This window comes from Typopeltis vanoorti, chromosome 3 (assembly GCF_054136105.1).
Source record: "Typopeltis vanoorti isolate ZY-2024b chromosome 3, IOZ_Tvanoo_1.0, whole genome shotgun sequence".
NCBI lineage: Eukaryota > Metazoa > Arthropoda > Arachnida > Uropygi > Thelyphonidae > Typopeltis > Typopeltis vanoorti.
In genome coordinates, this window is record NC_143551.1 from 20797331 (window position 1) to 20812597 (window position 15267).

A 15267-nucleotide genomic window follows, 5' to 3' on the forward strand; every position below is an offset into this window, starting at 1 on the left:
ATTGAAAACAATAACATGTAAGAAAATTTTAAAGCGAATAAAAGTTGAGCAGCCCTCAGATGTGAACTGTAGACTAAAATACAGAAAAATTATTGAAAAGAAAATGAAAGAGTTTGAGAACAGGAATCAAACCTTAGAGATTCAGTGGCAAACTCTGAAGAAAACATTGATTGATTCTGCCAGAGAGGCATGTGGTGAGGTTGTGTGCAAGGATAAAAAAAATCAGAACTCCCTGGTGGACACAGGAAGTTAAAGAGGCAGTGAAGGAAAAGAAGAAAGCATATCAAAAGTTCCTGGTAAATAAGTCAGCTTTTACTCATACAGAATACAGAGACAAATGTAAGAAAGCTAAACAGTGTGTAAAACTAGCTAAACAAAAGTCATGGGAGGACTTTGGCAAGTATATAGAAAATAAATATCAAGAAGGTGGAAAAATATTCTGGAGGTTGTTGAAGAAGCTTAGGAATGGAGAAAAGAGTGCTATAAAAGGAGTTAGAGATGATAAAGGTGACATGAAAACAGGAGAAAAAGATATCCTTGAAGTATGGAGTGATTACTTTGAAAAACTGCTAAATGAAACAAGTAGTGATGACAGCACAGTGATAGAAAACACTGACCGGGCATGCAGTGAGAAATATACATATCCATACTTGAAGTAGAAAAAGCCATCAAAGGCTTGAAATGTGGAAAGGCAGCAGGAGTAGATGATATTCGACCAGAAATGCTGAAGTATGGTGGTATAAAAGTCTTACAGTGGCTGCACTGCATAGTTCAGAAAGCCTGGACAGAGGGACGAATTCCGATGATTGGAGTAGAGCTCTCATAGTACCCATATATAAAAAGGGAAATAAAACTGAATGTGAGAATTACAGAGGTATTTCCCTACTGAGTGTTCCTGGCAAGATCTATGCAAGTATACTTGAGAAACGGTTGAGAAGAATTGTGGAAGAAAAGCTTGGTGAAGAACAAGCTGGATTCAGGCCAAATAGAGGCTGTCAGGATCAGATCTTCACTTTACGACAAATAGTCGAGAAAGCATGGGAATATAACAAAGATCTGCATTTATGTTTTGTCGATTTGGAAAAGGCATATGACAAGGTGCCAAGAGAGAAGCTATTTAATACGCTGCAGTTATATGGTGTCAATGGGGCATTATATCAAGCAATACTTAGTCTTTATTTGAGTTGTAAGTCAGCAGTTAGAATTGAAGGAAGTACAGGAAGATGGTTTAATGTTAAATCTGGCGTGAGACAAGGATGTACATTATTCCCTCTGTTATTCATTATCTATATGGATCACATTATGAAGGAAAGTGCTATTAAACCTGATATAAAAATTGGAGATGTTAATGTCAGCTCTTTGCTTTATGCGGATGATGTTATACTTCTAAATAAATCTGCTACAAGTCTGCAAGCTTCTCTGACTAAATTGAATAGCTGTTGTAATAGATATGGTATGAAGGTAAGCAATAAAAAGACAAAGACAATGAAAATAGGCAGAATCATTGAAAATGTCAACTGTGTTGTGAATAGAGAACCTGTGGAACAAGTAAAACATTTCAGCTACTTAGGCACGATTTTTACTGAAGATGGTAAATTAAATATAGAAATAGACAACAGAATCAACAAAGCTGGTATGGTGGGAAGTCAATTGAATAAACTCATATGGAATAAGAGAGAAATTAGTTGGAACACTAAATTAGCTGTATACAAGACAGTGTTCAAACCAGTTTTAACTTATGGATCTGAGAGCTGGGTCAAAAGTAAAACATTTGACCAAAGACTAGAGACCGCAGATATGAGAGTCCTGAGAAAGATTAGAGGCGTGAACAGATGGCAGCAATGGCAATATCATATTAAAAATGAGGATATTAGGAAAGAACTTGACATTGTCAGCATCCAGGAATGCGTTAGCGGAGCTAATCTCAGGTGGTATGGTCACTTAAATAGAATGGGAGAGGAAAGATTAGCAAAACAAGTGTTCTCTGCCAGGTTGGCAGGAAAACGACCCAGAGGAAGACCAAGATATAGGTGAATTGATACGGTACAAAGTGCCTTAGACGATAGAAATATAAGATCTAATAATGTTGGAGTCTTGACAAGTAACAGACTGATTTGGAGGAAAATTGTAGATAGGAAGTTAGTAATGATGTAATTTTTTCATGTAGTACTGTCATATCCTGTACACCCCTTGAGGGTACATGGCGGGAATTTGATGATGATGATGAACTTTGTTTGCTTACACGTGTTTGTTTAAACTAAATTTATTATGATTAGAAAAGGCCTAAGTTTGATTCTCGTCATGACGGGAGGAATCTTTATATGGACTTTTTTTTCAATCAAAGGTGAGTTAGCCGATCTCATATGGAGGTAGCAGGGTTTTTTCTTCTGGAAACTCAGGTTTTTCATCTGCATACAGAAAAATCGGCCCTTCAGAACACACGCAATTTACAGACAAAAAAATATTAGCTGTGGTGGTTGTGGAAAGTAGATGTAGGTGATTGGTAGTAGAGGTTCTGTGTAGTAGTGGAGATGGAGAGTTGTACAGTAGGTGTCCTCCCGCAATGAGTCTTTGGACTTCTTGGAGGTGTCACGATTAATAATAACAATGATGATGATGGGGATGAACAAAATTAGAAATTTCGCTTTTGCAGAACATTACAATTATTAGTTCTTTTCAGTCTTTTTGATTTTGCACTTCCATTAATTAACCTGCAGTTTAACTAAAGTAAATCATATCAAAAGTCTAAATTTAATTATTTTTTCTGGGTTTCTTTCTTAACACAAGCTTTTTTTTTTCCCCTCCTGTATACTGAGTAGGGGAATATACTAAATGATAATCATAAGTAAAATAATGCACATGGAAGATGGAGTTATCTCCTTTGAGTGTCTTTCTGTGTCCCCAATCAATGAAAATAAAAGAATGATTACACTAGTCAATTAGCTTTTTTTTTATTATTATCTGCTCCAACTTTCATCCAGTTTTCCATGTAGTATTCTGTCAAATGCATTAGCAAAGTTGACAATATCATGGTGTAGCAATTTCCCTTATCTATTCTTGAATGTCACTAGTATAAAATATTAGTAAATTACTATGGCAGGACTTGCTTTTTGCAAAGCTGCCAGAAAGTATTGTATTCCTATTACCCCCCCCCCCTTTGCAGGATTTTACCTTTAACCAACTTTTCCAATACTTTAACCACCACTCGAGTGGTTAGCATATCCACTCTCCAGGCTGCAGGTTCGAATCCTACCATGGGCATGGATGTTTGTGATTATCTGTGAAAATAGTAGTGGTGGTGGTGTAGATGATGCAGTTGGTGGATGAGGTTAAGTGGTGGAGAGAAAACTCTCTGAGAAAAATATTTTTCTCAGAGAGTTGTAGAGTAGGTGCCCTCCCTCAATGAATCTTGAACTCCCTGGAGGTGTCAAATAATAATAATAATAATAATAGCTGAATAACTGGTCTAGAATTTGATACTTCTGTCTTGGAGCAACCTTTATTTAATGGAGCTATCTTATCCTCTTTTTCCCACTTCCTTGGAACCCTGTCAGAGCTCAGATTTAGATTGAACAACTTCACCAGGGACACTCCACTTCCTTTTGCACATTCATGTAGCACATGGGCCAACATACCACAGTCTCACATTTCAGCACATTTAAATAATACCCCAAATTCAAAAATACGAGCACACCTTGTTATATATATATTATTATTACATAACATTTCTAGGGAGTCCAAGGACTCATCGACGGAGGGCACCTACTCTACAACTCTCTGGCTCAACCACTCCACCAACCACAACTACCTTCATCATCTACACCAATGCCATCTACCGCCGACCACCACCACTAATATTTTCATAGACAATCACAAACATCCATGCCTAGGCAGGATTCGAACCTGCAGCTTTTTGGCTGGAGAGCAGATTCGCTAACCGCTCAGCCAACCAGGCCGGCTAAATATATATACATATTAAAAAAAAAGAAATGCCTATTATATACTTGGTTTATATCATCCTGCAGGGTATTATATACTTACCAAGTATATAATATATATATATATATCAAGAAATTATATACTTGGTTTAATTCTTTATCCAAGTGTAAGCAAACAAGTCTGTTTGTGTCTGAACTATTTTCAGGTCTGGGGCAACTCATATATAGAAGCTTATGACTTCACATCACTTGCCTTAGTATCCCATAATGGAAAGAACATATCATTATGGGTATGTATAATGCTATGCATTATGGGAAGGGTCACTACCCAGACCAGTTTTGACCTTTATTTGATAACTTGATACCAAAGTTATTTTAAACCTTGGTATCAAGTAATGCAGAAGTTTTATTTTCATATACAAGTTGTCAAAAGATGTCACACCTTATTAATAAAATACTGTGGATTAGAGATATATGCTGGAAGTTTTTCCACTTGGTTATACTATAAATTAAGGATACCAAGAAATTAACTATTTTATTTCTATTTAACTATTTTCAGAACTAGGGCAACTTGTATATAGAAGCTTATGACTTTATATCACTTGCCTTAGTATCCCATAATGCAAAGCACATATCCTTACAGGTATATGTAATGCTATGCAATGGCGCACCCACCGGAGGGGGCCAAGGGCCCCCCCCCCAAAAGAAAAAGTTAAAAAACACTAGAAAATTTTCCAAAATACTTTTCCTAATTAAAATTCATTTTTTATTTATGTTGTGTCATGTCTTCTATTTCTATACTACTTATGAATTAGGGATCACATAAGGTGAGAGAACCCTATACCAGTGTTTCTCAACCTATGGTCTGCGGACCACAGGTGGTCAGTGACGATGGGACAGGTGGTCCACAGGCTTAAATTAACCAAATAAATCTATATAGTTTAATTATCAAACAAAACAAATTAAAATTGAATAAGTAAGTAAAAATTATTAAAATGAAATGAATACTTAAAAAAAAAAATAGCAGCAGAATGTTCATGGAATGAACATTCTACCACTATTTTAATTTGTAGCGGCAGAATGATGAGTAATAAAAGATGGGTGAAGTGAAAAACAATATGGTTTATTGCTTCCACCTTTCCTTGCTGTTTTGTCAGATCTGAAGTGAACATGTGTTGTCTACATGACCACATTTTAACCAATTGCTTGTTGTTTATTGATTTTTATTGTTGAAGGTTTTCCTCCTTCAACCAAGGCTCAATATATCTTCAGAAGTGCTAAGTAATACTTAGACAAAATGTGTTGTGAGTTAACTCCATTATTTACATATTTTTCGGAAATCATGGGAAAAGCAAGCTGACAATTGAGTTGAAATGCTAACACTCTCCAACCGAATTCCAATAATATGTGAAACTGTCATAACAGCATTCACTATATATATATTTCTTAGTTTTAACATGTTTACAAATTTTAACACTTTCGGTTGAATTTTATTGCTGCCAAGCGAACTCACACAATCTAATTAATAACAATAGTTTTTAGTTAAATACTGTGTTTGCTGGTGCAACATATGGTTTTACTTCAGTCTATATATACAGCATAGTTTATGTATGAGGGGACATGTGATTTATTAATTCGTTTTTATCCCAGTTGTCTCTAATCGCACTATTTGTTGAGAAATATATTACACAGACTGCTCATATCTTATTCACTGACATAACAAAAGTACTTGTTTTTCTTGCCTCTGCAATATAGTGGCTATTGGAGGAGGGCATGTTGTTTACCGCTGGAGCAAGTTGCTATCTCCCTGCTCTGAACGTGTTTCAGCTTTTTTCATTTGCAAGGTATATGCGAACTTTTTAATTTCTTTTTTTGAAAAGTAAAATCAGGGGTGAAAGTTATATGCGAGTAAGTACGGTATTTCAATTATGAATAAGTACATTTGTACCTTCTTTAAACGGAAAAATATCTCCGATGGCAATGATAATACAAAACGAGTTTGTAATGACAGTTTGCGTGTAGTTTCTGAAGAGAAAGAGGTCTGTAACGAATCCACAGAAACACAGAATTCCCATCAGTTGCAATGCGATAATATTAATACGCTTAATGAAAGGAAAGATTTGCCGACTTGCTGGACACTCGATTGCATTCAAAGATAAATACAATTGGTTAGTTTGTAGGAACATTTTTCTGTTTTGTGACTTTTCTCCCTTTACGGTAATTATGCCTACATTATTGTGTTATTATTCAACAATTGTTTACAGTTTTGAATGTGTATATAAAGTCAATAGCAACAGTAGCCTGCTTACGAATGCGTGATGAAAGGGACGGGGAGGTTTGGAGCTTCCCTGGATAGTATTCAAAAGGTAAATACAATTGGTTATTTTGTATAGGGCCCCAAAACTTATTAGTTTAGAATTTAACCACTGGGAAAGGGTTTGTGTCTACCTCAAAACTCTGAAACAGAATTTGGAAACATTTTCCAAATAACTTTTCATAAGAAATTTCTGTGATTTCACGATCCATTTCAGGCTTGCAGTCACGAGAACAACCTTTTGTTATCTAAAAAAGAACAGCTAATTGAGCTTTCAAGTGATAGTGGGCTTAAAATGCAATTCTGTGATCGTGGTTTGGCTTGATTCTGGATCTCGCCTTCAGTGAGAAGTGAATTTTCCGAATTATTTGAAGAAGTCGAAAATCGTCATGCAGTTTTCTACAACCTATCTTTGCGAGAAACGACTTTCATCGCTCCTTCAAATAAAAACAAAATACAGAATTCGTCTTAGTGTGTGTGTGTGTGTGTGTGTGCCGATCTTCAACTGAAGTTGACCAATATTGAGCCAGATATCCAGCAACTCTGCAAGGTCAAGAAGCTCATCCATCTCATTAAAAGTAAATAGTAACATAATTATATCATTTTATTTATTTGTTGAATAAAAATTAAAACTTTGTTTTAATTTTTAACAACAAAATTTAATTTTTTATCTATATATCTGGCCTGGTTGGCCAACTCTCCAGTCAAAAGGCTGCGAGTTCGAATCCCGTCGTGGGCATGGATGTTTGCGATTGTCTGTGAAAATACTAGTGGTAGTGGTCGACGGTAGGCAGCATTGGTGGTAGACAGCATGATGATGATTGTAGGTGTGGTTGGTGAAGATGGAGAGTTGTAGAGTAGGTGCCCTTCCTCAATATGTCTTTGGACTACCTGGAGATGTTATGTAATAATAATATCGACAAGCTTTATATGTTCATTGTGCATCACATAGTTTAAATTAGTTTGAATTTGGCACTTGGAAATGCTTTATTTGTGACAAATAAGAAATTGCATTGGTATAATTGAAAAGATAGACATTTCTTCTTCAATAACCATTTCTTCAATAACCCTAAAAGACAGGACGTCCTTGTTGTCTATAGTATCATAATAATAATATCTTTTAAGATTTATAATATCTTTATTTAGCTTACAAAAAATATTTGCCTGCACCTTACCATTGTCTAAAATAATGCAAAAATCTGACAGTGACCTCTTAATTGCTCTAAAGTTTGTTGATGTTGTTGTGGCTCAATTAAATACCGTTCATGAAACACCAAATTCTTCATTTAAAGATATTTACGATGAAGCATGTATAAAAGCCAATAATTTTAATATTGACATTATAAAGCCAAGGACTTCATCAAAACAAACATTAAGGTCCAATGTTCCAGCAGATTCTGTAGAAGAGTATTTCAGGAGAACTATTTCATTCCATTTATTACCAAATATTAACTCAACTTCATGAACGTTTCGCTTGGCACTGCAACATTTTGAAATATATTTTTTTCTCTTCTACCAAATGGAAAAGATGCTCCAACAGCATGTGCAATGGAAGGTTTTCGTCAGTTGTGGGAATTTTATGCCCTTATACAAATCCAGCAATTTTGAAAGCCGAATTCAAGTTATAGTATAAGAAATTTGAAAAACCATTTGCAATAGCTCCATGCAAAAATGCCATTGATACAGTTTCAAAGTGTGACAAAATGATATATTCTAACATCTATAACTTATTAAAAATATTTGCAAAGCTTTCAGAAACAACATGCATCAGTGAAAGGTCATTTTCTAACTTACGCCTTTTAAAAACCTATTTAAGATCTACCATACACAATCACGATTGAACGGACTGGCTTTGCTATATACATACACACACAGAGAGAGATTAATGTAACCTTTGTAAAAAGAAAAAAAAATTTTCTGGATTTTATTCTTTAAATAAATTTTTATAATTACCTAATGAATTTTATTGAATGAATGAAATTTAACGAATTTTAGTTGAACAGATAAAAATATTTTTAATGCAAATTCATTGTATTAAAAATATTTTTATCCATTCAACTCCCCCCCAAGATTAAATCCTGGGTGCACCACTGATGCAATGCATTATTGGACGGGTCACTAACCAGACCTCAATAAAGGTCAATAAAGTTTTGACGTTTATTGAGGTCTCATCAGTGGGATCAGTCCTGAAAATAGTTCAGGCTTTGATAAAGGATTAAACCAAGTATATATTTTCTTGGTATCTTTAAATCATAGTACAACCAAGTGGAAAAACTTCCAACATCTAACTCTAATCCAGAGTATTTTAATAATAAGGTGTAACACCTTTTGGAAACTCGTATATGAAAATAGGACTTCTGCATTACTTCAACCTTGGTATCACCTCTGGGTCTGGCTCCCACTGATGAGACCTCAATAAAGATCAAAACCAGTTGGATGCTTAGGTGATGAATGGCAATGCTATAGCCCGTGAAGTTAACTGAGGCATGGCTGTTGCTGTTACCACCCAGATAAAATATGAGTGGCCGTACTAGGTGGTGGCATGAGCCTGCCACGGGGTAGAGCCAACGCTGAGAATTCTTCTCGGTGACAGGGTGAGTCTGTTACTGAGGGGAACAACGCCGAGTTTTGATCCTGCAGGTCGAGTTTTTAGAGAGGTAACCTCACACTTAAACAGGGGAAACCGGTCTGGGTAGTGACCTCTCCCATAATACACAGCATTATACATATCCATAAGGATATGTGCTTTGCATTATGGGATACTAAGGCAAGTGATGTGAAGTCATAAGTTTCTATATATGAGTTGCCCCAGTCCTGAAAATAGTTCAGGAGCAAACTTTTTTGCTTACACTTGGATAAAGGATTAAACCAAATATATAATTTCTTGGTATCTTTAATTTATATGCTTTCTATTAGAATAGATTGAAGGTCTGTGGGTTTCAAAAACTAGTTAACAGGCATAACAGAGGCAACATGATAGCAGCAGATAGTTATTAAAAGGGTTTTATAGCCTTTACACTGATGACTTTTTTTTTTGGTACAGTTCAGAAGGAAGAGAAAAAGGGATCACCCCTGGAAATTGTGTAAGAGTGTGGTTAATAAGGATGTCAGGACTAGAATTTTTGTTTAGAGGGTAGTGAATGAATGGAATGTGTAGTAAGAGATGGTTGAGTTTAAGGAAAGGTATGATAGGTATTGTGTGAATAATGGCTAGTGTGTCATATAGGATCTCCCCGTACTGAGTATTCTGACTCCATGGAGACACCCATTATAATAATAAGCCCTTGATTCTTGTCTAGATTATTTATAAAGTCCCAGTTCTTTATACACAGAAAAGAATGCCTCTGCACTGAATTTTAATGTAGATTTGATTTGCATGATATATATATATACAAGGAGAAAGCTTCTTACCTTGGGAGTAATATACATTAAAGATACCAAGAAATTTTATACTGTTTTAATGCTTTTCCCAAGTAAGCAAAACTAAGTTTTGCGCATGAAATATATTCATGTCTGAGCTACTTGTATATAGAGGCTAATGACTTCATATCACTTGCCTTAGTATGCATCCCATAATGCAAAGCACCCCCCTTTCAGGTGTGTATAATGCAATGCATAATGGGAAGGGCCACTACCCAGACTAGTTTCAACCTTTGTTGAAGTGTATTTAAGTAAAGACCTCTTTAAAAATTAGGCAGCCCCCTAGATGGAATGTGTTGTAAGAGATGGTTGTCTGAGTTTAAGGAAAGGTATAATAGGTATTGTGTGAATAATGGCTAGTGTGTCATATAGGATCTCCCTGTACTGAGTATTCCGACTCCATGAAGACACCCATTATAATAATAAATCCTTGATTAATAAATCCCTACGAGTGACCAAAGGATCGTCCAACTCAGCGTTGTTCCACTCAGTGACAGGCTCACCCCACCCAAAAACAGAGCCATAATCTGAACGGTGGCCCCACTCAGAGACAGGCAAAAACCTACCCCAAGCAGAGCCACTAATATCTCAAAGAAAGGGACCACTATTGCACAAAAGCACATCAGTGGAAGCTAGACCTGGGAGAGGTACCCATACTTGGTTTTAATCCTTTTCCCAAGTAAGCAAAACAAAGTTTTGCAAATGAAATCACATCTGACTACTTGTATATCGTTTTTATATACAACTAGCTCAGACGCTGTGGAGTTTTTATGGAATGGACCCGTGTTACTACTAAGACAACAGTCCTCCATGTCACAAAGCTGCAGCCTATTTTGGAATGGTATGAAGAGATGGGTGTTAAACAACTGTCCTGGCCTGCACAGATTCCTGACCTCAACCCTATCAAACACCTGTGGATCCAGTTGGAATGGTGATGATTGAGGTACAGTGCAGTAGGTCCTCTATCTGTCGCTGAACTTAGTGCTGCTTTGATGGAGGAATGGAGACAAATTCCTCCTGATGTCTGCCACACATTGGCAGAAAGCCTCCCTCAGAGGGTTCATGAGGTGATCCAAGGCCAAAGGTCGACATACCCAATATTAGGATTCGCCTGCTGGTATCAACTGTAAATTGCTAAAGTGCCCAGACAATTATTGGTAGATAGTGTGTGCACATATATATGAGCGAAATTTAAATAGTTACTTTTCAGTTAGACAGTTTATCAGGTTCTTCCAAATCAAGTAAAAAAAAAAAAAAAATTTCCCCATTAATACAAAACATTAGTGAATTTTTGGTAATGGGAAAATTTATGAACACCGAAAGAGAAGGCACAGATAGAGAAAATAAGACAAAAAAAAAATGGGTTAGAGTCGGAATTAATTCACAACCAGCTCTGTATCGTGTTAAAATGGATGAATAAATCTCGAGAAAGCATACGTTTACTTTTCATGCATTATAGGCACATCGAATTCAGAATTTTTTGAAAACTGTTACGTCTGAAGAAAAGCATACTCAATTAATGCTTAAATAATCGCTGTACCCTTAAAACCTTTAAAACGATAACAAAATTGTATTTTTCTCAAAGTAGAAATGAAAGCAAATATCAAGTTACCCCCATACAAGTCAGCGTTGACCCGACATCCTCCCAAAATAAATATTGGATGCATCTCCATCATCAACTATATATCTATAACATGGAAGAAGTAGGCGAAGGTATGAATCTACTGTTAGACTCTTATCTCAATTATTTATATTAATACACACCACGAGTGTATTAATATAAATAATTATGAGGAGAAGAGGGGCGATTCTTTACGCGCTTTCTTCACAGCTCCTCCGCCAGGATTCTTCGTAATGATGACTGCTGCTCAACCATCATTATCAACAGATGTCAATCAACAGGAACCTAAGTGGGGGCACTTCACCATCTAATGAGTTCTTTATTTATTAGATAGGGAGGTGACTTTCTTTTCCTGAGCTGACGAATTCTTTCTGCGCTCAAAAAACCAGTCATTAAATTCGATACGTGCTCCAAAAATTCAGAGATGACAGGAATATCTTCACCGGATCACAAAAAATGTACACTGATAGCACACATAGGTGTAGTATTCTATTGTTAGATGTAAAGCTGTTAGATAATTTGTCCACTAATTATTTATTCATTTTTAACGTAAAATAAATATTATTAAATCACAAAATTCATTTTCTCCTGTTTCCTTTAATCAGAAAAGTAGCTGTTATATGCTCGCTAACTAAAGATGTGACAAATCAATTGATTACGCACCTTGATTATTTTTGTTTATTTATATCCTTACGAGTCATAACGAATCCAATATTCGCAACAAACTACTATAACTTCTCTACAACCTACCGTCAACTTCTACACAAAATTCCTGAAATTGTTTAAATTTGTTGTTTACAGTGACATCTGCTGGGAAAAAATCTCAGCTGCAGAATATTCACATATGAAGAACTATCAAAGCCTAAATTTAAAACAGTACTCTTTGGACAAGAAACATAATATCACTGACTTGAAATATTACAAACAGAATCTGAATTAAATGAAATATTTTTGTAAAGCAAAGTTTGATAAATCTAGGAATATATTTCTCTGCTTTAAAGAGTGTATATATATGTAGAAAATTTTTTAACTTGGGTTTATTATGTATTCAAGTACCAAGTAATTTTATATAAACTTTGTTTTTAATCCGATTTCCCAAGTGAGCAAACAGACAAGTAAGTCAAGTTTGCGCCTGCACGTAGAACAAGTCTACCCAACTCATGGTAGTGCCACTCTAGGCAAGTCATGGTAGTGCCACTCTAGGCAACTCGTGGTAGAGGTGGATTAAGCTCTGATCACTTTCCTTAGTATTTTTCCCTTAATATAAAGTACATCCCCTTGCGGAGATGTATGATGCTATGCATTAAAGGCAATAGTCACCACCCATACCGGTTTCGACCTTTATTGAGGTCTCGTCAGTGGGAGCCAGACCTGAAAATGCTAAGGTTGAAGTAATGCAGAGCCTATGAATTTTACCTAAACAAGTTGCCACAAGGTGCTTTGACCTTATTAAATAAAATCTCAAGATGAGAGATAGATGTAGAAAGTTTTTTTAACTCGGGTTTATTATGTATTCAAGATATCCAATATTCGCAGCAAACTACCATAACTTCTCTACAACCTACAGTTAACTTCTACACAAAATTCCTGAAATTGTTTAAATTTGTAAGTAATAGTAATTTGTAATAATAAGATATATATATATATATATATATATTCCTGAGATTCTACTCGGTTGTAGTGGTACATTTTAAAGAATACACACACACACACACACACACACACACACACACACATATATATATATATATATATATACCTCCTCCCACAGAAAGAGTTATATGTAATATATAGGTATATGCAGAGCTTTTTTTGGAAAATATTAGCTGCCGTTACGCATTCTTTGCCGGCAGGAGCAGTTAAATAAAACGATACTGCATTTGTATATGTAAAAATTGCGTACATTGCGCTCTTCGATTGGAATAGGCCTAAGTTCGATTCTCGTCGCGACGGGAGGAATCTTTATCTGGATGATTTCAATCGAAGGCGAGTTAGCCGATCTCATACGGAGGTAGCAGGGTTTTTTCTCCCGGAAACTCGGGTTTTTCATCCCGCATACAGACAAATCGGCCCTTCAGAACACACGCAATTTACAGACAAAAAATATTCGTTGTTCTGGTGGTGGAGGTGGGCGGTAGATGGCGTTGATGGAGATGATTCGGTGGAGAGGTTCAGTTTAGTGGAGAGGTTCGGTGTAGTGGATGATGGAGAGGTTTGGTGTAGTGGATGATGGAGAGGTTTGGTGTAGTGGATGAGACAGTTGTTGGTGTCCTCCCACGATGAATCTTCGGACTCCTTGGAGGTATCAGGAATAATAATAATAATAATATATCGCATGTCACCCTTAATAAAGGTGACGGAACGCCCTACGGTTACACCCCCCTACAGAAGCACTGGATATAAGTATAGGATCAGATTAGATTTTGGCATGTGTTTGCGTGAATGTTCAAGAAAATTAGCCTTATCCTTGACCAGGGGGTAGCTAGTGCATAGGCACTGCGGAACTTCAGCACCTCCAATTTTTCTCGATATATAGATATATTTATTAATTTATTTATATTTCTTGTAATATTTAATTTTATCATCAACAATCCTATACAATTCTCTTATTTTGTATAAAAAATAATAAAAATTCATCTTGTAGCGCTTAGGAGGGCGAAGGACACTAGCAGTACTGTGTTTTCCACAGTGCCATATTGCTACGCGCGCAAGCATAAGCGTGTCATAGTGAGATGCGAGCTATTAGCGTAATGCGGCACTGTCCATCGCGCAGTTCTACTGTTGTTTATAAGCAGTTTGCGCCAATATTAGAGTGTTCGTAGTGCTTATCGTGTTTACTCCGTCTCTTTAACTATTTGGACATTACAATTAAGGATTTAATTGTAATGTCAAAAAATTGTAAATCCATTCCTTTAATTACAATTAAAGGAATGGATTTTATTTTTAAGTAATTTTGAATTATACTAAACTATATAATTTTATCGATAATAAACAATATTTTTTCATGTTTAATTTTTAAAAATTTTTTACCATAATTTAGATAATTTATCCAAACAAGTATACACAGTACTTACAGCGTGTATGTATATTTCGAAAGTCAGCACCCCCACGAGACTTTTTAATTTAAGTGTCAGCTCAGGTATATTTCCAAGGGCATGGAAGGTGGGTCAAAAAACAGAGGTTGAATGCCACACACCTCTTACTATCTCGGAAGTGGTCGTTAAGGTCTGGAAAAGTTGGTTAAAGCCAGAATTCAAGATTGAGTGGAAAATAATCTGATACTATTTTAGAGATCAGTAGAGCTTTATGAAGGGGAGGTCTTGCCTTAGCAATTTATTTTGTTTCTATAATAAAATAACTCTAGAATTGAATAAAGGTAATGCCTATACTGTTATATTGTTCGATTTTTCAAACGCCTTCGACAGACTACCGCAAACGAATATGTTAAGTATGCTAAAACAAATGGGAATGGATACTATTGGTGAGATGGATAAGAGGGTGGTTGTTAGAGAGGCATCAGAGAGTAGTGTATAAAGAAGCAAAGTCATATCAAATAAAGTGACCAGTAGTGTTCCACAAGGCTATGTTCTTGGTCAATTATTGTTTAATCTGTATATTAACAATATTGGAGACTATTTAGAGAATTATATACAGTTGTTAGCTGATGATGCAAAGTTGGGAAGAGCTATAGTGCAGAATGATTTGAATCGGGAATCATGGTATGTCAAAGGATAATGTTTTTTCCTTTTAATGTAGCAAATGTAACGTTATTCACTTTGGATTAAGAAAGTTTGAATCTCTGTATTCTATTGATGGAGTTTCATTACCAGAAATTTATAAGATCAGAGATTATGGTTGATACTAAACTGAAGTTCAGGGGTCATATTGCAAAAATTTGCAAAATAGTTTAGAAGATCACTTAGAAGCTCAAAAATACGCTCACCAGAAAGGACAGAAAAATAATTATTCCTCTT

The 15267-nt window shown here is 35.7% G+C and overlaps 1 protein-coding gene across 3 annotated transcripts in view; it reads right to left on the reverse strand.

The window, feature by feature from the left end:
• Positions 1-15267, reverse strand: part of LOC150107977 (rab11 family-interacting protein 4-like) — a 186317-nt gene that overhangs the window by 143641 nt on the left and 27409 nt on the right. For 2 of the 3 annotated variants that reach the window (XM_090415499.1, XM_090415497.1), the window contains exon 1: positions 11957-12050. The exons of the other annotated variant lie outside the window; for it this stretch is intronic. The gene's annotated coding sequence lies outside the window, so the exon portion shown is untranslated. Of the gene's footprint in view, positions 1-11956; positions 12051-15267 lie in introns of those variants that run through there. 3 annotated transcript variants of the gene reach the window in all.